This window comes from Coenobita brevimanus, chromosome 23 (assembly GCF_032717465.1).
Source record: "Coenobita brevimanus isolate Jiangsu-jjx chromosome 23, ASM3271746v2, whole genome shotgun sequence".
Classification (NCBI taxonomy): Eukaryota; Metazoa; Arthropoda; class Malacostraca; order Decapoda; family Coenobitidae; genus Coenobita; species Coenobita brevimanus.
The window spans coordinates 25,822,313-25,849,772 of NC_136976.1; the positions used below are offsets into that span (position 1 = coordinate 25,822,313).

The 27,460-nt window shown below is 41.3% G+C and overlaps 1 pseudogene; it reads right to left on the reverse strand.

Moving 5' to 3' along the window:
* Positions 1 to 303: 303 nt before the first annotated feature.
* The window catches only part of LOC145392666 (nephrin-like), a 241,766-nt pseudogene continuing 214,609 nt past the window's right edge, over positions 304 to 27,460 (reverse strand).

The window sequence follows — 27,460 nt, forward strand, 5'->3', positions numbered from 1 at the left end:
CAAAATACGAAAAACGAAACTATCTGTGGTAATAGTTACCTGTTATAGAACACGTGTATCGTGTAATTAGGTATAAAAAATCTTTATAAATACTGCACCAAGATACTCTTTCAACATATATTTACCTGCCGGCGTCTCGTGCTGTGGATGATTGAGTGCGACAGTGTAGGTGCTGAGTTCGGCCGGTCTGGATTCCCCCTTGATATTCTTGGTCTTGACAAGCAAGCGGTATGTTGTGGCGGGTCGTAGTTGGCCACAGAGAAGGAAGACGTTTCGCGAGTCACCACCACTACGGGCTTGAAGTCACCGTTTGTCTCCAGTAACTGTTTTGGGGTCAGTGACAATCTGGTGTGGTTTACTGAAGAAAATGAAAAATAACTAATCCTGTTTCATCCCTTTCATTGTGAAGGGACCCGAGGTTAGCTTAGCGTTAACCAGTACGTGGCCCCTGGTTCCTTTACATGGTCAGAAACTCCCAGTTAAGTCTTGGGATCAAACCCATACATGTTGTTAGGACCGTCACTCTGACTGGGTCACTTTAACCAACAAACCACCAGGCGCCATACCAAAGAACTAATACGGAAATTATATAAAGATTTATAGAAATTACTGCTGATTAATTTTTACTGTCATGACTGAGAGGCACCACCATGGAAGTGAAATAAATGGAAAAACTTGAAACTGGCATAATGGAACACTCCATTCAGGGACCTAAAGCACTGTTTGTCAGAACTAGGTTTGGAAGGACTACGTAACTGTTGCATCTTTATCTCTTTTCTATCGCTACTTTAATGGTCACTGCTCCTCTGAACTGTCTGCTTGCATTCCTCCACCTCTACGACGGGCGCGTAGCACCCGTCTGGCAGCAAACTCTCATCCCTTTTCTGTCCAACTCTCTAATGCAAGAGTTAACCGTTACTCCCAGTCTTTCATTTATGCAACAGGTCAGCTCTGGAACTGTCTCCCTCTATCTGTATTTCCTGCTGCCTATGATCTCCAGTCTTTCAAACGCAGTGTGTCCAGGCATCTCAAATTGATCAGATCTTGAATTTGGCTCTCTATTGTATTTTGTTTTTCTCTTGGAGGGAACTGTTACTTCGGGCTCATGGCCTTTGGTTTCTTCTTCCTCGCAAAAAAAAAAAAAAAAAAAAAAAAAACATTCTGTACACTTTTAACGTATGTAGCCTATTCCTTGGGGATAAGGAATATTGCTCATGCTAGATGATGTGTTATAATACGCAGGTTGAGAGTGTGAGGAAATAAGTTTGTGTTGTTGTGTGCAGTTGTTGACGTTAGTGTGTTGCAATGTACATGTTGATTAAGTGTGTTGTGATGTGATGTGCAGACTGAGTATATTAGTTTGTTATGATGTGCAGCTTGATTAAGTTTGCATCGTGATGTGCAGACTAGTTAAGTGTGATGTGCATGCAGAGGAAGAGAGAAAATGAGATTATGCGCAGTGATGACAGGGTTAAGAGTGACAAGAAATATGATACTGTGTTGTGCTGTGATGTTCAGATGAAGTAAGTTACTGTACTTAGTGAAGTAACTAACTTCAAGCACGAAGGTCTGGCCAAGGCCGCCGTCGTCCCCCGGGAGGTAGGACACTTGTAGGGAGCTGATGGTTACGTCGTAAGCCCGGCAGTTGTGTGGTGGGTCAGGTTTGCCTAATGGAAAGCAAAAAGAAATAAAAAGAAAGCTTAGATGAATGACCATCGACTACAGGAGGGTAATTAGGACAGATAGTTAGCTAACTGCTGCGTCCCAAACTTCCCCTAGTTTTCAATTCCCACTATTCGATGTTACATTTAGAACTACAATTTACAGCTGGGTGAAGAGACACAAGGTGGAAGGTACTTCATTCATGCTGTAACATAGCAATAGGTTATATGAAACTTATATCCAGCGGCGAGCATGACGTAGTCTAACTAACCGGAAGATTAGAAAAACTTTCAACTTATATACTGTAATACTGTATTTACTTGGCCTCACTAAAAGATATAATGAAGATGTATAGTATTGAGACGTATATAACAATACCCATAATTGCTGTTTTATGTTGTAAGCACTGTGTGTGTGTGTGTGTGTGTGTGTGTGTGTGTGTGTGTGTGTGTGTGTGTGTGTGTGTGTGTGTGTGTGTGTGTGTGGATGGATGGGTGGGTGGATGAGTGGGCTTGGGTTGGATGTGGGTGTATGGAGGGGGGGGTGCCTCCGTATGTTGACGGCGTGGGTGTAGATATGTGGCTGTGCATGTATGTACACATGTATGTATATATGAATGTATGTATGCATATATATATGTGTGTTTTTGTGAGGTTGTTCTATCCTGAGGTTGTCTTTTGCCAGTTTTTCAAATTCCTGTATCCTTAGGGCGGAAGCTGAACTACACCCCATCAAACACATTCTTGCGACAATTATTGCTGCATAACTTCACCGCTCTCTCATTGCTAACGACGATGGTTTCGAGGTACTCATAGAAGATAGAGAACTAGGTGGGTCAAATGGGCAAGAATGCTGATAGGCAACACCAAGACCACTTTCATCGACATGCCACGAGACGGGCGACCTTCCCCCATGGGAGATTCCGTCCATAGAACGATCCCTGCCCAATCACTTGGGACGTGGGAAAGACATGACCCATCGTGAGCTCAGGGGCGACATTTACAGATGACTCAGCACTCACAAGATCAAGAACGGGCATCATTACTACACAGACGGCTCATTCAAGGAGGGAGGCATTGCAGGCTGTGGTTTTGTACACTACGTGGACAACACTGAGGTCAAAAAATGTTGCTTCAGGTTATCAAACGCCTGCTCAATGACACAGGCGGAACTACTGGGAATTGCAGCTGCCCTCACCCTTGCGAAGAAAGAAAAGGACCTGTGGTCATCACAGATAGTCTCAGCACACTACAATCGCTCACCTCCAAGTGATCTGAATACTCAAGACTTAGCAAGAGGGTTAATGTTCTCATATGAAGAATGCAGGAAAAGGGCGAGCAACTCCTCCTAATATGGGCACCGTCACACGCAGGTATCGCAGGCAATGAGAGAGCAGATCAAGTGGCTCACGAGGGCACCAAGGAAAGTGAGGTAGACTACAAGTTCTCACTGCCTATCAACAACCTGAAGGAACATCGATCCTCGACGAATACAGGGAGCACATTCGACAAATGAAGACTCAACACTCCTCCGTAATCATGTAACATGATGCGATAAATGGTGAACCGCATGAATACAAACAAAGTGGCCTTAAGGCGAGAAGACAACAAACAACTTACAACCTAATCAGACTACAATACAGATCCCTCGTGGAAGTGGCCCCGCAACTTGAACGACTGGATACCATGTGCAGGCTATGTCGAAAAGACGATGCACACACCCTCTCCCACTACCTACCGTACACTACTGCAGGGAGGTAAAAAACTACAGACCGAGATTGGCAGGAGCAACAGACACAGAAGCGGTGCACAATTTCACCAATCCACAGAGGCCCAAGGCAATACTCGATGAACATCCCAGATTCGCAGACTCCAGATGAGTTAATTGTACATGTCATGTCAAAATTGTAATGTTGATTACCCTGTGCCTGCATGGGTGACCTAGTATCCTATCGACTGTATACTCGCCCGTATGGACCTAGGAATCAGTGGAAAGGTCACCACAGATATACACGCAACCTAGTACAATATCAGCTGTGGGCTCCCCATATGGGTTGAGAAAGGAGTGGAACGGTCACCACCTTTAAATGTAACCAGTGTCAAATAGCTATCTATGAAACCACTCTTGTTCCGTGTTAGGACCCCTGCTTCCCGAGCACTTCCTTCCCACAATCTCTACCTCTGCCGTTTTTCTTTCTCTTTCTCCTACCTAATCACTAGTATAGACCCCGACACATTCCAGAGATACTTATTATTTTCTGCCTTTTCACCTAATAATCCAAGGCACGTCGTAGCTATGGTCAGATGTCTCTCACTGTACACATACATACACGCTGAACCTCACAATGACATATTTCATTAGAAGCATCCTCATCTTGATTTCTGTGATTGCGCTCCTCAGTCCGTATATACAAAGGTGATGCCACTCATTTAATCAGTAATTACTTATTTTTCATACAGTAGTAAATGAATGCCGGCATAATTCGTTCTTAAATCAGATAGCGCTTCACACGTCTATTGCATCACTGCACATCACTTACTCGCTGGGTACACTTCAATAACAAGGACAATCAGAAACCGCAATACCACCACGCAGCAAGTGATCTGAGGGTCAAATATTTCGATTTCCCTGTGACCTTGACATTTCACCGAATGCCCTCATGACTGAATAACTTCACTCTCGCCTAATCTTTATTACGTCTACTAAATTTGTCAAAATAAGATCAAAACTGTTTATGCCGACCTTGTTCTGTGACTCTGAATTCTGTTCTTTCTCAGTGACCTTTACCTTTGACTGTTCTCATAATCAGTGCCCATTCTCCTTGCCTAACCCTGAACTATTCTACAAACTTTGGTGTGAATCAGATGAGAACTGTTTAAAGTGACCTGGCCATGCGACCCTAACTTTTAATGTTCACATAAGCAGTATGTAAAACCCTTGTACATCCTTATCTCTTCTAACAAGTTTCGTCCTAATCAAAACTATCTTCATATTTTGTTCCCACATAGACAGAGTAATTGAACTTTGACGTTCCCCCTATGGTCTTGACCTTTGACTGTTCTCAAAATAGAAATCTTTCGTTATTGCATTACTTGCAACGCCTCCAAACGTTTGGTTGAAATCGAACAACATTGCGTAAAATTATTTTATTAAGTCAAACTTTGACCAATATCTGTGACCTTGATTTTTGACCTGTTGTTCCAAAACGCAATAGGTTAACACCTGTCTAAACCTCAAATTCTCCCCAAACACACACACACACACACACACACACACACACACACACACACACACACACACACACACACACACACACATCGAACAAAACACCCGCTCTTGCTTCCCAAGCTTAGGTGATGAATGATACCACTCAGTCAGTGATTATGTTACCAGCAAAGTGGGAAACCCATCACTGTATAGAATGTCAAAGTATTCTGTAGAATGCCTAAAACTTCAGGACAAGTTGTAAAATAAACTCATCTGTACAAATTTCCTAGGTATTCTGTAGATTACCGAGTTTGTTTTCGGCAACGTGTGAAAAGACCAAATTGCAGCAGGCACTCTGTGAAATCAGTCATTTCTTTTACTTTGGGCTGCTGTTAGGTTCGACTGGAATAATCTAGGTTAAGTTAATCTAGATAAACGCTTAACATAATTTACCGTTCTTCTTAATTAACCCAACGTAATCTAACCCAGCTTGACCTGACCTAACCTAGCCTACCCTAATATAAACTTAACCTGCATTATCCTAGCCTAACCTAAACGCAGCCCCCCGTTATCTGCTATATTATACTTTGCCAAAAAAGTGCTAGACATTCTATAAAATACATAGGCATTCTATAAAAATCCCTAGGTAAAGCATATAAGGACAGAATGAAATAAGCTTATTTCATACTTTACCAAAAAATGCTAGGCATTCAATAGAATACCTACACATTCTTATACAATACCGTCGTTTCACACAGTGCCGGTAACATATTTATACACTTTCATCTAGTGCTCTCTCACAGGTCACACTTCGTCATATACCCTCATACTTGACACCTTCATCAAATATCCCCTCACACTTCATCAGGTAACTCCTCACGTCACAAAATACTAATTCAAAACACTCCACCAGATTCCCAGTCACGTCACTGAATACCCACTGTCACTTCAACAGATACAATTCTCACATTTCAAACGTCACCAGATACCCCCTTCATATTTTTCACTTAACAGATACACACTCCTACTTCGCACTTCACCAGATACCTCGTCTCATGTCACATTTTCATTAGACTGACCTTCAAGTTTCACCCTGAACCATCAAAATTTTCACACTTCATCACATACCATCTTGCACTGCATCAAATATCAGGTATCCCTTCACAATTCACCAGGTACCCCATCACACTTCATAGGAAACTCTGTCGCACTTCTACAGATAGCCCATCACATCTTCGTTAACTTCCATCACACTTCATACTGTATCAGATTCCCCCCCTCACACTTAATCAGATACCATCAAACTTCATCAGACTCCCTCTGACACTTCAGATACTCCCTCATACTATATCATATATCTCTCATACTTCATCAGATACCGGCTGATACAACAAAATGCCTACTCACATCGCAGTTCATCAAATACGCCTTTCACACTTTACACCATCAGAAACTCTTTTACTTTATACGTTGATTAGATACCACCGCACACTTCGCAATCACTCTTCTCCGCCTACTGTCCCTTCCCTTAAATTTCTATCTCTGGATCTTGTATGATTGGGTAAAGAGATTAACAGGAAAATATGATGCTAGTTACGAAGAAATGTTAAGAAGAGGATGAAGAGCAGTAGTGCTGTCTTCTTCGGAAACACACCTACCGAGTATAATATTAGATTGTGATGCTACTCGAGAAGAGGTGCTATGGAAAAGATACAGAGCTGTAAGATAGTCTTATTCCCCTACTTAACTACGGTAAATAAGAAGCAAAATGAAGAAAATCTCTTAAGTTAATGTGGATGGTATGTACTAACCCAATATAATTGCTCTTCCGCTCACTTGCTCTGTCAGTCTACCAAAATTCGTACTGCACACTTCATATACTTCCCGCTGACAGTCCCCTTTTTCCATTAATCAGGCTCACATCTATCCCGACACACACACACACACTCTCTCTTTCTCTCTCTCTCTCTCTCTCTCTCTCTCTCTCTCTCTCTCTCTCTCTCTTTCATGTGCAGCTAAACAAAGTTCATTTCAGCAGGCTGAAGCAATACATCCATTATGTATTTTCAACTTTCAGTTTTTTACACTCTGTCATTCCCACGGTTCCTGCACCATTTTTCTATATTCTTTCACGCCCTCGTGTAAAAACTTTTGGTACTTGTTCCCCCAAGCCATTTTTCACCGTCCGACACGTATTGTAATTTCAGTTTCGACTTTTCCCTTCTGGAATCTAGTCTGGTCGAGAGTTTTCCGAAACTTTGTTTTGGGCAACTTTTTTTTGCTTTCTTTAATCATAGTTCCCTGAATATGAGGAGGCAACTTTCCCGAAGCCTCATTTTTTAACCGTGATCGTGATGAATATCTTATCATCAGGTTTCAATATAGTTGGTTTATATCCCATATACTGTGGCCATTTTGGTTGATACTCTTAAAATAGTAACAGATTTTTTTTTTTAACTTTCCTGTTTCATATTCTCATTATTACTGCAGTGTATTTCCGAGACTAACAGAAAATTATATACATGGAAATGAAGATACTGCGCCGACACTTGACTTTAGGCAGTTTCATGACTGTTTACACAATTTCTGTTATTTTTCGCCGAGAATATAAGTACCACAAACAGGTGATGATAATTGTTCAAGGATAAAGTGAGCAGTCGGTGGAATTATTCCACCAGAAAAGTTACAACATAGTGTGTGTGTGTGTGTGTGTGTGTGTGTGTTGTTACGGAACAAAGAAAATGTACACTTTAAGTAAGAATACTAAAAATCACTACTGTCCCGTAAAGTTCCAGGTTCAAAACAAAAGAGTTAGGTAAAATTACAAGTTAAAGTTTAATGCTCAAACTAACAACAAAACATTCAGGACTCATAAGGATAATGTAATGGCAAAAAACAGGTTAAATATATGGTTAACTGCAATAGCCTCTATTAACACGAAATTAGCAAGAGTAAATTTATCTAAGTCAGCCCTGATAAAATGGAAATACACTGGGTAATGCTCAGTTAATGCAAGATAAATTATTACAGATACAAAATAATATTAATGATGACTGACAACAAGAACCCTACATGAATTACAAAAACTTCATTAGGCTTACTAATTAAACTTATGCTATACAGTACAAGAAAAAATGCAACAACAATTATACTCAAATTTTACACAGCTGCTAGATAGTTGGAGACTTCCTGAGAAACTCACAATAATAAATGTACAGGGGAGGACAGAGATGTGAACAAAATGAGGAGTAGATCTAAGTGGCAATGATGCAGACACTGAGCTCATTATATAGGGGCCAGCAGAGCTTGATACAACTTGTAAGAAGGACGCGCAAATGAAGCCATGGGGACAAAGAGCTGAAAATCCTGCTCTGAACAACAGAAAGGACGACTTACTCTACTATAACGGTAGAAGGGGGGGACTGAGGCAGAACACGCTCGTGATCAAACATGCAGCATACTGTGCGTTAAAATTACACAAAGGATGATGAAATCATAGGCTATGTAACACCTTCCCACAAAGAAAAAGAAATTTACAATTGAAATTTCTTATTACTCTAAAACAATCTGTATATGGCATTACAGAACATGCAAAAGTCTTTCCTAATGTTACAAAACATGAGATCTCCCTAGCACGTTCAGTCATAGGTACTTGCCAGTATCCCTTTAACAAATCAAACTTACTTATGTACCTAGCCTTTCCGATCTTGTCTATGCAATCTTCCACGCGAGGGAGAGGGTAAGTGTCTGTTTTAGTTATCTGATTAACACGTCTGTAGTCAATGCAAAGCCGCTGTGACCCACCTGGCTTAGGGACTAGAGTGACAGGAGAACTCCACTCGCTCTGACAGGGCTCAATCATCTTGTGGTCCAACAGGTAGCCAAGCTCCTTCTGGATGAGAGGAACTTTCACTGGGTTCACACAGTAAGGAGGCAATTTAATTGGCTTTGCGTCTCCAACATCGACATCATGCATCAACACAGTGGTTCTTCCTGGAGTGACACGGAACACTTGCGGGTACTCCTGCAGTAATGCCGAAAACTCCTGCCTTTCCTCGGGAGGTAGATGAGAAAGCTTAGTCTGGAGATCATTCATGATATCAGGATTCTTCCCCAAACTATCACTCAGGCTCATACTGCATGGGAGAGCTTCACTTGCAGACTCGGGTGGAACAGCTACAGTGCAGACTGGATTATTTTCGTCCCGCCTGTGATATAACTTTAGCATGTTGATGTGACATAGTTGCTTGTTCTTTCTACGATCTGGTGTGGCGATGACATAGTTGACATCATTGAGTTTCTTCTCCACGAAATAAGGACCACTAAACTTGGCTTGAAGAGGTTGCCCATGAACCGGTAGCAGAATCAAAACCTGATCTCCTGGCTGAAAGTGGTGTAACCTGGACTTCTTATCATACCAAGTCTTCATCTTCTCCTGAGCAGCTCCTAAATTCTCTCTCGCCAGCTGTAAAGCAGTGGACAGCCGTTCTTTGAACTTCATCACATACTCCAGCAGGTTGACGTCATCTTCCTCCGACAGCCAGCATTCCTTGAGTAACTTAAGGGGTCCTCTTACTTCATGGCCAAACAGTAGTTCAAAAGGTGAGAAGCCCATTGATTCATTTGGAGATTCTCTTGCGGCAAACACAACGAATGGAAGACCTTTATCCCAGTCTTTCTGATGTTCCAAACAGTATTTCTTGAGCATCGATTTGAGTGTTTGACGATATCTCTCCAACGCTCCTTGGGTCTGGGGATGGTAAGCTGAAGACGTGATCTGGGTGATGCCCAACTCTTTCAGAGACTGCTTGAAAACATTTGACATGAAATTACTTCCCCGATCTGACTGTACCTTCTTGGGCAGACCAAACTTTGTGAAGAACCCTAGCATTTCCTTGACCACGTTCTTTGCTGAGATATTTCTAAGTGGAATGGCTTCAGGATAACGAGTAGCCATATCAATCAGGGTCAACACATAAGAAAATCCTGAAGAAGTCTTAGGAAGAGGGCCCACAATATCCACCAACACACGGGTGAAAGGCGCCTCAAAAGGAGGAATGGGAACTAGAGGTGCAACCTTTTCGGTCTGATTACACTTCCCCACAACTTGACAGGTGTGACAAGACTTACAATACCAGGAAACATCCCTGAAGATACCTGGCCAGTAGAAGTGTTTCAAAATGCGTGCCACAGACTTCCTCACTCCAAGGTGTCCTGCCAAACTGGAATCATGAGCCACTCTAATGATATCCTGCCTACAAACACGAGGGATGACAACTTGATATACAACCTCCCATTCACAGTCGGCTGATGCTGTTGGGGGTCTCCACTTCCTCATAAGTACTCCTGACTTTACATAATAACAAGTAGAAGCACCGGCTGACTCTTCTTCACTGTAAGCAGAGTTAGCTAGACCTTTCAACTCAGGGTCAGCAACCTGCAACTCAACCAACTCTTGACGAGACAAATTATCAACACTACGGGGTACTGCCTCATCTGGTGAGTGGTCCAAATTAGCAAGAAAAGTGTCAGCTAGGATAACATCATCATCATCATTATCCTCTAAATCACCAGTAACTTTAGACTTAGCCCTAGTGACAGCACATGCAGGGAACACATCAGGGACACCACAATCCTGGGACGCAGCCACTGGCTCACTAGACAACTGAGGAGCTGGACACACTTGACTTCCACCAATATCATTTCCAAGTAAGAAAGTTACACCTGACATTGGGAGTGTCTCAACCAACCCAACCATAACGGAACCATTAACAAAACCAGACTCTAAATTCACTCTGCACAGAGGGACAGAGAAGTAATTATTCCCTACACCTTATAAAATTACAGTTTCATCAGAGGAATTAACATTAGAGCCTGGAACACTGGTCAGCATAAAGGATTGGCAAGCATCTGTATCACGATATATTTTAACTGATTTCCTGTCATTACTGTCCAGAGGACTGAAAAAACCATCAGACAAGAAATAAGCACATGAACTCTTCAGAGTGTCACCCACGTTACTGCTCAAAAGAGGAGCTCCATCATGAGAATTTAAGTTACCCCTCAAAGCAGGTTCAGTTAACTCAGTTAAAGAATTCTGGGAACTCTCAAGGGTGGACACTAGACCAATTGACTGAATATTTAAAGACTCCTTTTTGTTCACATCACGCTGTCTCCTGAAACATTTCTCCGTAGTATGACCAAGCTTACTACAATAAGTACATTTACTTTTCTGAAATCTAGAGGTGAAGCTGGTATTTACTTCCTGAGAAACATCATCTTTATTCTCTTTCCTGTTACCTGTACTCAGAGTAGAGGCAACGTACTTACTCTCAGCTTTCCCTTTTTCTTTAGAATATCTCTTGTGAGTGAGAACATATTCATTAGCTAAAACTGCAGCATCAGACAAATTATCTGTTCTTTTCTCATCAAGATATAGGCTTACATCTTTACTAATACACCTTTTGAAATCCTCCAGCAAAATCATCTGCTTAAATTTACCAAAATCAGAATCCACATTCTTAGAATTTAACCACTGCTCTAACAGATCTTCTTTGATTTTTGCATACTCAACATGGGATTGCTTATCTTGCTTGTAAGTTGTCCTAAATTTTACTCTATAGGCTTCAGGAACAAGCTCATAGGCCTTAAGAATCAAGCTCTTAACTACATCATAATTATCAGATTGATCCTGAGGCAAAGATGCATAAGTTACTTGAGCTTTACCGGTGAGAACAGTTTGAAGGAGTACTGGCCAATACTGTTTAGGCCAATTAAAACCTGTAGCTACCCTCTCAAACAACTGAAAATACTTTGTTAAATCAGATTCATTAAAAGGAGGGACAAGTTTAACATTTTTAGCCACATCAAAATCATCAGAGCTAGATGATCCAGTTCCACCTTGTTTCATGCGATACTCATGGTCTGCCTGAATCCTAGCAATTTCAACTTGTACCTCAGCCTCCTTAGAACGGGCCTGAAATTCAGCCTCCTTAGCACTTGCTTGAAATTCAGCCTCCTGAATACGAGCCTGAGACTCCGCCTGCTTAGCCTGAGACTCAGCCTCCTTAGCACGTGCTTGAAATTCAGCCTCCTTAACACGAGCCTCCTGCAGGGCTAGCTGTAACTTAGCTAATTCAATCTGCGTTTGCTCATTTGGAGGAGTTACATTAAACAAGCTTTTATTAATCATGCCAAGAATTTGATCTTTAGAATGATGAGAGTGAACTGCAATTCCCAATTGTTGAGCAACAAGCTTAAGTTCATTCTTTGTTCTGTTTTCTACATCACACACTGTTTGCACATTTGACAAAAAATCTTTGGCTTCATCAAGTGTAGTAATAGTAGACATCATGAATAAGTAACAGTCACAAAATATCAAGCAATATCCTTATGATAATATCCTGAATATCCTGATATGAGGTCGCCAAATTTATGTTACGGAACAGAGAAAATGTACACTTTAAGTGAGAATACTAAAAATCACTACTGTCCCGTAAAGTTCCAGGTTCAAAACAAAAGAGTTAGGTAAAATTACAAGTTAAAGTTTAATGCTGAAACTAACAACAAAACATTCAGGACTCATAAGGATAATGTAATGGCAAAAAACAGGTTAAATATATGGTTAACTGCAATAGCCTCTATTAACACGAAATTAGCAAGAGTAAATTTATCTGAGTCAGCCCTGATAAAATGGAAATACATTGGGTAATGCTCAGTTAATGCAAGATAAATTATTACAGATACAAAATAATATTAATGATGACTGACAACAAGAACCCTACATGAATTACAAAAACTTCATTAGGCTTACTAATTAAACTTATGCTACACAGTACAAGAAAAAATGCAACAACAGTTATACTCAAATTTCACACAGCTGCTAGATGGTTGGAGACTTCCTGAGAAACTCACAATAATAACTGTACAGGGGAGGACAGAGATGTGAACAAAATGAGGAGTAGATCTAAGTGGCAATGATGCAGACACTGAGCTCATTAGATAGGGGCCAGCAGAGCTTGATACAACTTGTAAGAAGGACGCGCAAATGAAACCATGGGGACAAAGAGCTGAAAATCCTGCTCTGAACAACAGAAAGGACGACTTACTCTACTATAACGGTAGAAGGGGACTGAGGCAGAACACGCTCGTGATCAAACATGCAGCATACTGTGCGTTAAAATTACACAAAGGATGATGAAATCATAGGCTATGTAACAATATATATATATATATATATATATATATATATATATATATATATATATATATATATATATATATATATAATCACGAGGTGTTCCGGGACTTGCAGCAGCAATTCAGGTGATTCCAGGGCTAATTTTGTGCTTTAAAATCTGTCTGCATGGGTTCAGTAGTTTTCGACAGTTACAGTTAATGATGACCTGATGGGCAAAATTTCCCTCTATTAAGTAACCCATAAAGTCATCATTAGCTGCAGCTCCGTAACAGTTGAGAATCAGACCCATGGTGATTTAATAGTATTTGCTCAAGATCACTCGTACAATCATCTGAATTTGGTGCTGCAAGTCCCGGGGCACGCTGTAATTGCACATAGTCTAGCTCTTTCACAGTACGGCCTATGTATGTAAATTCTAGGAATCTAGGTTAAGTGCAATATCAGACAGTACTTACATGTTCTTCAATATTTCTTTAAGCGTACAGGTATATTCATAAATACTGAAAGTATCTGTCTCTTCAGTGGCCCTTACCCATCCCACAGTATATTATTTATTAGGTAGCCACACTGTTTTCCATTCGTTTCTTTTAAATACTAAGTCATTTGGCTGGTAATACTGATTGTTATTCGAGTTTTATTTTCAATTTATATTGTAATGAAAGCCCAGGCTCCCGTGATTCATTAAAAGCTGAATAAAACCATTTCCCGTTACCTGAAATATAATACTAGAGGTCAGTGGTGACGGTTCAGTGTTTACAATGCCAGGCTCACATACTCACTGTTTGCTTAATATAATGGTCTGACTTTAGCTGGAATAATATGTGATGAGAACTCAGCTACGAGTGGGTTAACATCAGTCCTTGTACGGATAGCTTGACTTGACAATTTGTATTACGTGGAATGAGTAAGTTAGATAAAGACAAATCTTAGTAGCTAAGAACAGTATTGTTTAAGACAATATGCAATTCTTTCCCTTTACTTCTAGTATAAAAATAACCTTCACATGTTCTGCTTAATATACGTAGAATTTAGCTGTGAGAGTATGATGATCGAGTTTTGTGATTTCAGTGTACTGTATTATCTAGATCATTACTTTGCCACATTTCGGTACCGGTTGTGCGGATGTAAGGCGTTACATGAAACATGTTTATACTGGATTGATAGCAGTATGAATAACGTAACAGACAAGTATGAGGAATGTTACTGTCTGACATTCGAGAAATATGTTCATAATTTAATGCTGGCCGGGTCTCTCGGTGAAAGAATTAGTGCAAACAGTACGTTATATTATTTACATTATGGACCTGTAGATATTAATTTAGCTTAGACTGTGGACGACTACATTTTGTCTCTTCTGAAATGTATGTCCGTTTAGTCCTGTGAACAAAAATGAAGTAACTGACCTGCCGCCACGATCTGGATGACGCAGGGTTCGATCTGAAGTCCGATGTCATTCTTGGCCCAGCAAAGCAGCGTTCCGTAGTCCAGCTCGGTCACCGGTGTGTAGTTCACCACGAACTCTGTGCCTTTCATCTCGTACTGTACCTGTGGGGAGACAGGGATCATGGTCGTACTGCAGATTGCGTAAGAGACTGTAGCACCTCTTTCGTAGCTTTTTGTTTTTCGCATATTACACTTAAAATTTCTCTTGAATCTTATATCATTCTTACGTTAATGCAGTTTACATAAAAAAAAACAAAAAAAAAAAAACAGTGCAGTGAAGTGGAAAATGCAAAATTAATTACTGTGAATTAATGTTACATATCAAAAGCTACTTAAAACACGGCGCTGCAGTTTGCATTCTCCCTGGCATAGGAGAGAGATCATAGCCATTATTTCTTGTCAGTTTATATCCAACTTTACCAAACCCTTTATGTATAGCTCATCTAAATTATGTCGATTTATTAAACACATAACAACACAACCCAGTATCAAGGTTAAAATATATAATGTTGGCCACACCTGAATCTGTAAGAGTGTCCGCCTGAAGGAGAGGTCTAGATATAAAATCCAGCATCACTGTCATTTCATTTCAGCTACTACCGCCCTCCGCCTGTCGGCTCATAGTCGCGAAGCTCATAGGCCCCTACCCGGGGGTTCCCTACTTTATTAAGATTTGAAAATTCCCAGTTCTGTCCAGTACTGAGGACACTGGGCTCCAATGGGATATATCTATATCTATATCTGTATCTATCTATCTATCTATCTAACATATTCTGTATCTATCTATCAATCAATCTATCTATCTATCTATCGATCGATCTAGATAGATAGATACATAGATACATAGACACAAGTAAGATAAACAAGAACATCATTGTGTAATATGCAATGAAATCACGTTAAAAAACGTTCTACGACGCCTCAAGTGTCAGTATGAATACTGTCCTCAGAGCTAGGTCTTAGGAACAGAATTGCAAACATGAATCAGTTACAGATGGGAAGCTTTATTGTCATGAATTGCATTCGAGTTAACTGACAGTAATGCAGCATTAAACTTCCAGTAGTGTTTATGCACATCATCCAACAGGACAAAATATAAGCCTGTATGTATAAACATGTTGGTTCGGCCTGAGCAGAAGTAATGGGCACGTGGTGCGTCTCTAAATATTAATAGTTTCATTTCCCCGGAAATCCCCTCCCCTCAGGGCAAATGGCCTGAGCCAGGGGTTGCCCATATTGCTAATACCCTGCTTAGCTCGGTACATGCACAGGTGCTGCTTCACCCCCTCCCCCTTGCAGCCTTTACCTCCACTTGACTCGCCCCTCCCACTTTGCTATATTATCTCTCCTTCCTGCCCCTCTCCTCCCTCCAGCAGCATCCCCTACCCCGCCCCTCTGCCAACCAATACCCCTCTTTCATACTGTCCTTTCCCCCATCCCTCCCTTCACGTACGAGTACCTGCTCCTTCCCCTTCCCCCATCCACATTTTCACTTTGTATCTGTTGCCTTCCCTCCCTTCATCAACCCACCAGTACCTGATCGCCCTCAGTCCACCGACCAGTACCTGATCGCCCTAAGTCTACCGACCAGTGCTTGTCCTCTCCGTTCACTTATCCATCATTAGCCGACCCCATCCCTCCATCCATCCACCAATACCTACATTACCCTCCATCCACCCACCGGTGCCTACATCATCTTCTATCCAAACATCAGTACCTGTCGCCAGGCACACACAATTATCTGCCCTGTCTTCATCCACACATCCGTACCTGAACACCCCCCCCCATCCATTCACCAGTACCTATCTTCCCCCTTCTTCCTTCCATCCTCCAGTACCTATCTTCCTCCCCTTCCTTCCATCCTCCAGTACTGAACACCGTCCCTTTACCCACCAGTACCGACTCTTTCCTCCCTCCCTCCCTCCAACAACGAGAACCGTCCCCTCCCCTTTTTCCTCCACCCCCCAAGTACCGCCCCCTCCCCGTCATCTCTCCAATCTTTAGTATTTACCTCTTGTCTCTAGTTTCGCGTGTCATCGGGTGCATTTTAGACTGACCATTAACTAGATATTAACTTACTGGATCCTTAACTGTCCTTAGCCAAATTTCCTCCAGCATATTTACCGCTATCTCGGATACCAGTTATATATATCGTTATTTATTTACATTCAGAAAAAAATAAAAATCTGTGGCGTTCGCTGGACCAGAATATTAGCTTTATCCCTGCCATGAAAGGGTTAATGTTACCACTTAATATCACGCTCAGGCCTGGGAGACCTTCGCCGCATCCGCTGGGCATTATATTAAGCTTAAACAGAAACCTGGTTACTAGAGGCCGCAGACTACCCTGGCGATTATATCTCACATCACGCCATGTATACTCGATTGTAGCAAGAGAAAACTATCTTTAAAACTTGAAAATTTCCAAGGCCAAACGTTTGGCGCATGCATGTTTTGGAAGTCAGATGCATCTGACTATGGGCTTTCTTCATCCAAGTCCCAAACACACTTACTTTAGCTAATTATAACCTCCTAATGATAACTGGAATAAACTAACGAAAGATTTGTCGACCATGAGAAAGTTATTATGTCCATTGTCTTTCCCGTGTTCTTGTCATTTTATTTTATTAAGATTCTGATTCTTCCAGTTCCAGTTTGCTAGGTAGGAAACATATTGTTTTAGAATGTGTGTTGTGGAAGCGGGTGCCGTTCGTCAGTCCTTGGTCTAGTGTGCTCCAGTCTTTACGAAGCCCAAGACTGGAAACCCAGCATCACTCCCACTTGCAAACCTTCTCAACTGACTACTTGAATGCTAATACCAGACCGTCGTCGAGATATAACTGAATCATCAAATATTATAGGAATATGTGTTTTTATATATGACGGATCTTAAAGAAGAGAAGTGTACAGGAGAGTGGATTGTGAAGAGGATTAATCAGTGACGAAAGGGAAGAGGGAGATAGTGTGCAAGGGGTGAACAAGAAGTGAAATGCCACAGGTGAAGCACGGGGAAGGGTGATCAACTCGTAATTTAACAGGGGAGATGAAATATTAGCTGCAAGAATGTGAAAGTAGGGAATTCAATTTACATCAGTTGGTTTTCAGTAAAAAAAAAAAAAAGTGCATTGAAATAAAAGAATCCGTGAAGAATTACGTCTCTTCTCTTATGCTATTTAGTCCCGTTACCTATTCATTACATATTATTTTTTTACAACATCCATTCAGTTTTATTCAGCCTAGGAGAGACTGTTCCAGTTAGGGGATTAGATACAATTTACATTTACCCGTTCGTTACAAAAAATCTCCCTTAACTTGAACAATATTGTTATGAGGATGTAAGAATATACCAATAGCATAAGTCGCTTTGAATGAGTGTGCAGGTAGTGGCATGGTTGATATGCTGAGTATGAAACTATTGCAGGACGCAAGTCTCTTCCCCGTGATTTAAGTTATCGCCGCCATTTACAAGGCGGAGCAATAATATTTTTGCCCTCGTCTGTGTGTGTGTGTGTGTGTGTGTGTGTGTGTGTGTGTGTGTGTGCGTGTGTGCGTGTGTGTGTGTGTGTGTGTGTGTGTGTGTGTGTGTGTGTGTGTGTGTGTGTGTGTGTGTGTATTCCCATTAAATCTCATGAACGACATAAGCTATCAACATGAAACCTTCAGAGAATCAAGATATGGCTTCAATCTTGGCCGAGTTCGAAAGTGGACACTTGGGGTCAAGGTCAAGGTAACCAAAATGGCTACCAAAGGTCAACAAGTTTTTATCATCCGCCTTTAGCACCATTATATCTCATGAATGGCTTGAACTATCAACACGAAACCCTCCGGGTATCAAGATATGGCCAAAATCTTGGACGAGTTCGAAAACGTGCACTCGGGGTCAAGGTCATGGTCACCAAAATGGCTGTCAAAGGTCAACTGGTTTTTATCGCCAACCTTTTACTACCATTATATCTCATGAACAGATTGATCTACCAACCTGAAACCTTCAGGGTATCAAGATATGGCCAAATTCTAATACTTGGCCAAAAGCATATTCTGGCGGGCAATTAGCATTCGGCTGTCGAATGCTTTTCTTTCACTATTCATTGTTTTCTTAAAATTTAATCCTCTACAGAAAGAAGAAATCCTGATAGCCTGCAAAAATCGTCTTTACAAACAAGCTTGATAGAAAAGCTGACAAATTCAGCATCTGTTCATGCAGAGATGCTAGGACACACCGTGTTTGAAAGACTGGAGGTGTAGGCACTGAGAAGGTCTGAGGTGACTGTTCCGCAGCTAACTAGATTTACATACCCTAACTTACAGGAAGAAAGGTCAAAAGCAGGGTAAAGTCCACACCTCTCCAAACTTGGTCAAAGTCACCAAGCGTACTAAAACTAGGCCAGCGTTTTAAAATAACCTACAAATTTCGAAATGTCTGTGTCTTAGAGCAAACCTTAAGGATCGTGACACCCTTTGGAAGCTATCCCATCAGATTTCAATTTCCACTACGCATTCCCATGGGTTAAACATCAAATTTTCAAAATTTCAAAACTCCACTTATGCTCACGTCAGACCAGTCTCCAGTACGACCATGTATGCGTGTTGGGTGCTGAGTTGACAGACGTAAGATAATAGATTCTCAATAACCGAGGAACTCAGTAACTTTGTGACAATGACGTTTTTTGGTCCGGCCCATAGGAAGGTCCAGCAAAATGAGAGGAGAGGAACGACTAACGGGGTTTAGCAACCTTCGGAGTGAGTCATAAAAGAACACAGTTAGTAAAACCTTTCACTGACGGTATTTATACTTACACAGACTTTCATCCTTCTATCTTGAAAACTTTAGCAGTGTATAACAGACAGATTGTAAAAGCAATAAAAAAAATTTTCTAGTAGTGCTCAGTAGTCAAAGTGTTACCTGATGCGTCATGCACAAGTATGCGACGGTACTAAAATTACAATAGAATCCCATTGTTTGATAGAACATACCTACTGTACCTTGTCATCACTGTATCGAATCTCTTATTATGAAGTGTCATTGCTGCTTCAAAGTTAATACTCAAGGCTGGATATTCTTTTTTTTTTTTTTTTTCATTTGGGACCGTAGATAGTTACTGTGAGAGAATAATGGCTGGGTGTTGTGACAGGAGGAGTGAGGGACGGTATCCACACGTAACTCTAACACACTATTGATAACAGAGTGTATCTCCTCAGCCAGATGAAAAGTGCTTCTGGTAATATCTGTTGATCTACCGTATGTAGCATACGTGAATGTGTGCAAATTTGTATCCTTCCTGTATTACTTAAAAAGTCTCATCAAAATTGGTACAATTGTTCACTGTACGTTTTTTAAAGGGATGTATGGGGTAAAATGATAAATCATGGAAATTGGGGAATCCTTATATTCTTGTATGTTCATTAACTCATCGTGACAATTTGCACAGAAATATGTCAGTGTTCTGTATCTGTTCCGTAGAGACTATCCCGCTTTGCCTATGGAATGTTGGCAGTCTTTAACTGGTTGGTATTTTACCTCTCAGTATGCATTATTCCCCGTTACCTTGTTGGAAGCAGCAATATATTGAACAATCGACTGTGATTTTTTTCCGAAAGCATGATTGTATCAACGTCGCTCGTATAGTTAATTACCATCTTCCATGTGGAATATTATTTTCTAGGAAATGGCCCAACCCCACCCTCTTATTTTGTCCAGTGCTCATAATTTTGTCTATGAAACATGAAGTGTGGATTCCACAGATTTCTCTTGCATGCATAATTGAAAATGGCACCAATGTGAACTGTGACAAGAAACACTTCGCTTCCGATGCTCTAGGGCATCGAATTGAGTATGCAGCTGAACTGATGGCACCGTCTTCTGCCACACAGCATATTCAGTGCACATCCTGATCGATTGATGGCAAGAAATTTGGAGATAAATCCAAATTAAATTCACCTAACTGACTCTTGCGTAAGTTGTTATTACTTGTCTAGCATGAAGTTGATAATGTTGTATATACATATATATATATATATATATATATATATATATATATATATATATATATATATATATATATATATATAAATAGAGAGAGAGAGAGAGAGAGAGAGAGAGAGAGAGAGAGAGAGAGAGAGGGATATATATATACTGTATATATATATATATATATATATATATATATATATATATATATATATATATATATATATATATATATATATATATATATATATATAATTGCTACTTTCACTCTTACTGTTTTGGAGAACGTGACTATGCTTTTCCTACGAATCAATAAAGCTTTCATTGCAATGAATATAAATACAAATGCCCTCAGTTGTTGCTGTTGTTGTGCTAGGTCAGTCTGTCTTATAGTGCAGACACATCAACCTAAGGCAAGTAACTGCCCTTGCAGGGCAGTCCTTTGCAGTGAGAAAACTAGTGTTTAGGTTTGGTTCCTAGGTGGACTCCGCGTTTGCGTCTCCATCCTGTGAACAGGGGCACTAAGTAGGCTCCACGTCACCTCGTTATTTGGCTATACGGTTACCACCCAGCGTTGTAAACAATTTCCAAAGGTATTTTGGCTTGTGGCTCAGTGTAGATCTACCTGAAGTAGTAAGAAGAGTAATACATAGTAAGAAGAATGATGAGAGAAATAGGAAAAGCGGAGGAGGGACAGGAAAAAATTATGTAGATTTCTGAAGGAAGGAGTAGACCGCACTACATCGAGTGAGTGGATGATGGGCTCCCAACAATCACCAATGATCTCAGTAAATGCAGTCATGCAGTGTTAATTTCTAGTATAGAATTTAAAAAATAAAACATGCTCCGGCATTTTTTTAAAGGAATTCAAGTAGTGTGTCTTACTAGAAAAGCAGTAACTTACATGCATTACAAAATTAACCCCTAAATGCCATTGTGTGTGTGTGTGTGTGTGTGTGTGTGTGTGTGTGTGTGTGTGTTAGGCTACCAGGGCTTGATTTTTTAGTGTCAATATTTAATACCTGTTGCTGCAGAGCCATATATTTTTACCTGGTGCACCTAGCTGTAATTGTTCTTTGCACTGAATCACTGCTATTGACAGAGGGTAGTAGGGGAGATGCACCCATGTGGAACACACCCTCCATTGGTTTACTATATATAAAGGTGAGATACTGTTGGCTGAGCTGTCTGTGATTGTTGTGTAGGAGGTTTCTTAGTTGCCTAGTATCTTCTAGTGTCGTGATGTTTTATTCGTTGTTTTGTGAGCTGTGTTCAATTGACACCTACAACATCCCTAGCACATCACGTCGCCTGATGCGTGTGACATTTTACGAGTTAAATTGTGGAGGAAGAAGGTTATGTTGTAATTTGGTCATTCCATTTGGAAATATTTAATTTTAACTGGCTAGATAAGAAAATGAGGAAACAAAACCGGGCAGGAGGCTAAGTGTGTACATACCCGGGCAGCTACCCGGTAAAATGCTAACGTTCCATCCAGGACCTCAATTACACTGTTGAAAGAACAGGGACAAGATGGATAAAAACTGCGTCCAAAAGTTTCAGCACAATAAGAGATCTTGGGTTATTCCTGTTGCAGAATGAATAAACTAACCACCAGTTCCTGAATCCAAGGATAAAAGGTAGTGCAGTAGTGGAAGGGTTGAGATTTCGCAGCTGACAGTGTTAGCAAGGAAGATACCACAAGCAGCATATACCTGTTAGTCAGAGTATTGACATTGTGAACAAGAAAGGCGAAACAGGTACATACACAGTTAGATTAATCAAACTGTGAGCAACAGACCATATCCATTCTTATCATTTCTCTCAGCCCTTCATTCCTCTCGTATCGTCCTAAGTAAATCTTTCTTTCCTCTCTCCAACATTATATTGAATGATTTTACCACACGACTCTTGCCCACCAGGATTTCACACTTCCCTTCCTCTTCACTACCCCCTTTTTCTGTTTAATTCAAATTTTTGTCCTCACTTCACATTTATTATTAAACTTCCACACACGTCCCTCTTCACACCCCTCTGATATTAAAAACTTTCCCTCTCCTGGAATCCCTTCCCTCCACTCGGAGCACAGTCCCTCCCCTCCCTTCATATTGCACTCTCACACATCTTTTTTTCCCTCTCACCGTCATTCGTCCCATTCCCTTTATAATCCCCTCCTTACCGTCCCACTATAATCCCTCTTTTCTGATACTGAACACAATATTCCTTCTCTAATCTTTACTCCCTCTTCCCTTAACACTGCAGTGCATCTCCATCCTTCCTACAACCATCCCTCCCTTCCTTTCATGATCCCTCCCTTCCATTCCCTACTCCTTTCTTCTTTTGGTCATCTTTTCCTTCCCTTTATTATCCCTCTCTTCCATTCCCTATTCCTTCTTCTTCCCTAAGCCATCCTTTCCTTCCTCTTATAATCAATCGACTCCTTTTCCATCATGATTCTTCTCTTCCCATTGCATTGCAGTCTCCCCAGTTCCTTCCCAGTGTAATTCCTCCCCTTCCATTGCACTGAAATACCCTCTCCCAACCCACTGTCATCTATCCAGTCTTTTCAGATTACGTTACCTTCCTCTCCCTTTATAATTCCTCCCCTCCCAAATCAAACACTTTCCCTTTTCACCCAAATCCCTTCCCTCCCATTCCAGCACAATCATCTACTTATTCACTGGAGTCCTCTCTCCCTCCCTCTATCTCCTATTGCCAAGCCTCCCTCCCCTTCATAATTCCGCTTCATAATCCCTCCCATTTCCCTCTTCCTCCTCTTACCTCGCAGCGCAGTACGTCCAGCTCCTACACATTTCATTCTCTCTTCATTTTCTCCTCACCGTCTCCTGTCACGGCAACATGGCGAATTTCTTCTTAGAACCGAGATATGCTGTTCCATTTAGCAACAGATTATGTGGGATTTTTTCCCCAAAAAACTTTCAAGATTATTTAAATGTTATTATTCTATACTGTCAACTTAGGCTATTCTACTTACCAACAGTTTTTTGTGCCTAGCCTGTGACTGGCAAGGAAACCACTCAAAAGACTTTTCCACATACTACGAAATGCAGCCGTCGATTTAGAAATTTAGGTTAGTGCTCAAAGCGCGAACAGACTTCGCCCAAGGATCTCTTGTTCGGGATCAGAATCAAACTTGGCACCTCTCGGTTGCAAGACAAGTGTACTTCCAGTCAGAGGACTGCGACCCCCTTGTCCAAAGCGATTTTCAACATCTTTTGAAGATAGAAACTGCCTTTCAACTGCCCACCCACTCACCTGTCCTCGGGAACCTTCACGGCCTCGGCGGTGTTGTTGAATGACCAACTGAATTCCACAACGGGTCGGTTGACGAGGACATTGCAAGAGATGCGTGTGTTCTCGTGCTTGGCCACGCTCTGCTGCGACGCTTAGCTGGTGGCACACACCGGCGCATCTGTTGCTAAAGCAGGGGCAAGCGTCAGGTGGGGAGGTGGAGGATGAAGGTAGAATTGGACACAAAGTATGTTACTGTTTTCATTAATATTTCTGGTGCCAAACGGGTACCTGGTGAGGCAGGCAGGGGGAAGCGTCAGGTGTGGAGACAGGTGAAGACATCAGGTGTGAAAGCAGGTGAAGACATCAGGTGTGAAAGCAGGTGAAGGCGTCAGGTATATTTGGGCAGAAGCGACCGAGATAGAGTAGAGAGTAAATTTTCATCAGACAAGACCAGGATCTGAGTGGGTGCTGGAGAGGGACGCCTTCATGAGATGGCATCGATATAACTGGGCGATGGAGCTGCTCAGTTATACAAAGGTCCCTCAACTATCTCCTCATCCCTCCCGCGAGGAAGAGATTGGGCTGCAAGTAAGTGACAGCTTCAGTCTGTAGTCCACTAGGTTCACATTCAGATGAGCCAGGGGTTGCATCTACAGTACCCCAACTACTACTACTACTACTACTACTACTACTACTACTACTACTACTACTACCCTACTATTACTACTACTACTACGATTACTACTACTACTACTACTACTACTAACTGCTACTATGGTTTGAGTGAACGGAGGACGGAGTGAGGCGTTGGTCCAGAAAACAGAGAAGGTACGGAAGAGGTAAATGAGCACCAATCGAGTCCTGGGACCATGGCCAGATTATTAAGTGTCATAATGCGAAGAATTAGGCAAGCCTTTAATTCAAGAAGGCCAGTTTTCTAGTAGACGTAACGATAGAACATGGTTAAACTACGTTCCACTAAGAGTAACCCAATTTCCAAATTGGAAGCAAAGTCAAACTTTCCACACAAATTTGAGAAATTGGTGCTCTGCCTACCCTTTTGTGCTCTGATTTATAACCATACGACTGCAACACTTTTCATAAGACCTGATAAGAGGACGTAAATGTACAGTGCAAGTGTAAGACTAGGTATTTTACTTCGTGGAATGCAACAATAAGAAAAGAAGTCTTTAGTAATTAGTCTGCAGTATACATTCTTTACTCACAAAGATATTCCGGCTTCATATTCCATTTAACTCGTGTTACCAAAATGTCCACTGAGGGGTAAATATGCAAGAGAAAATTCTGAACCAAGGCAGTTGAAGGTCTACTCACATTTGACGTCGAGGGTGAGGGGTGGGGATGCGGCAGAGCCTTCCTTGTTGGTGGCGTGGCAGGTGTAGGAGCCAGCGTTGTTCCTCTGCACCTTTTGCAGCACCAGCGTCATGTTGGACACCAGCACACCAGGATATGCCACCAGCTCCTTACCCTGATGCACGGTCGGAAATACACCAGTGTTAAATATAGGTCCGTATTTTCAGAAAAGGGCACTATAAAGCATCTCATCCTTAACAATTTACTTATACTTATGGAACATCATCATTCTCGCCTGTGATATAAATTTACTGGGATGATCGGAAAAAAGAAAAAAAAAACGAACAAGATGACAGGTAAAACTAGAGGAGCACTCGGCGGAGCACTTCTCTCCGACAAGGGCAACGCAATTTCCAAACCGTTCTTCATAATGGGTTAGGTTTCCTCATCAATGATTAGGGTTTCGCAAAAATTGTTTTCCGGATCAAGAATCTGTATTACGATCCGGATCGGTCCCAAAAGTTGATTGATTGGTCCATGGGACATGGGCTGTCTACCCACCAAATATGTTCCAAATCTCTCTTTTGGCTTTTGAGTAATCTTGCTAACAGCCAAACAAACTAACAAACATTCGTCCCAATGTTAATCGATTGTTCTCTGGGACATGGGCTATCTACTCACCAAATGTGGTCCAAATATTACTTTAGTTTTTGAGTAATCCTGCAACAGACAAACAAACTAAAAAACAGGGGTGAAAACATACTCTCAGGAGAGAATAATAACTAGTCACCTACTTACTTAGAGTGAAGCCACACCAAGGAAACTTCGCCATAATTATTTATGGTATGTAAGGCTTGAACATTTTGAATCATAATATATATATTTGGCATAGATACACTGTATTGGCTACATACATACATATATACATCAACAAAGCCTGTGTTTCCCCATGAGAAGCATAGGAGCCTGGGGCTACGCATGTTGGTCCTGACTTTTAAGACGGGAGTGACCAGCCTCACTCATCTCTAAGTGGCATTACGTGAGCAATAAACCCCAACCATCCCATGGATATAAAGCTACACGGGCTCAATCCGGCTGGAGCGCCTTAAATACCCACTAAACCACCAGGTGCCATAGTTTGGTTTTATGGTTACCAACCAGGGGCCGGATGTTCAAAACTGGTCATATCTCAGTCCCGCCGTCGGTGGTCGCTCCTCTAGTCCCGTCTTAAGTTATTCCCGCCTTATGACTGACCACCTCCACCAATGATCAAACGAGAAGCGGTCAGTCGTAGGGCGGGAATAAGTGTTAGTCCCATCAAGCGGCAGAGGGCAGGCAGTTCGCCAGCAGATCTGATAGCAGCCAATGAGAATCAGTGGAACAAAAAAGGCAGCCAACGAAAATCAAGGAGGTTGTTTCTAAACAGACAACACGTGCATGCTGGTAACAACAAAAATCACCGGCACAGGTACTTCCCACATGCCTCTCTGTCTGCTAATACTAGCCTACTGCACAATGGAAGGTGAACCTAAAGCCAAGAGACCTCGGCGCCCAAACTTCACTAATGCAAAGCTGCTGGCTATGGCAACAAGTGTTGCAGAGATGCAAGACATTATATTGGGAAAATTTTCATTTGACAGTGCCGCAACAGAAGTCAGGATGAAGGAGGCAGCTTGGCAGTATGTTACTGATCCTGTCAATGCTGTCAGTAGAATTCAACGTGATGTTTCGGACGTAAAAGCAAAATTCAAGCATTCAGTTTAGTCAATAAGCTGGAAATTTTTTCTTTAAGACCTGTTTTGCAATGTTTTTCTTTTCTAATATATAATCTTTGACAGATTTTATATTTTTAATAACCATTAGGCCTATCTAACAATGTTTTGGTCCCAATCTAACCTAATCTACCTAAATTAACTAACCTAACTTAAACCCCAAACCTGCTTGGAGGTTGTCAAGCCAAGGCCTCATGATTACGGTGATAATTGTTTTTAGGTCAGTGGGGTGAAGTTAAGTAATGTTAGGTTAGGCTTCTGATTAGCCTAGGGTAGGTTAGGTTAGGTTTTAAGCTAAGTGCAAAGTGATGGTGGGTTTTTGTTAATATCTCAAAGACTATTATTTTGCCATGGATGAATTAGAATAATTTGACGCAGACATCAAGATGTACCTGTTGAGCTATATCAAATTCATTGCCATAAGGCAGGTGCACTTGTAAACATTTACCCTATCCTTACCTAAAGACCCTAACCTATCAGTTCACAGCCCATACTGGTCATAATAAAATTGTAAGCTAATGAAAGGTCCCTAAAGGAAAAAAAGAAAGTAAATTAACAGTTTAGGACACCTCTGGAATTCAATATGCATACTCTAGAGAATGGAGGTTAAAATGTGAAATTCCAGTAGTGTCCTAAACT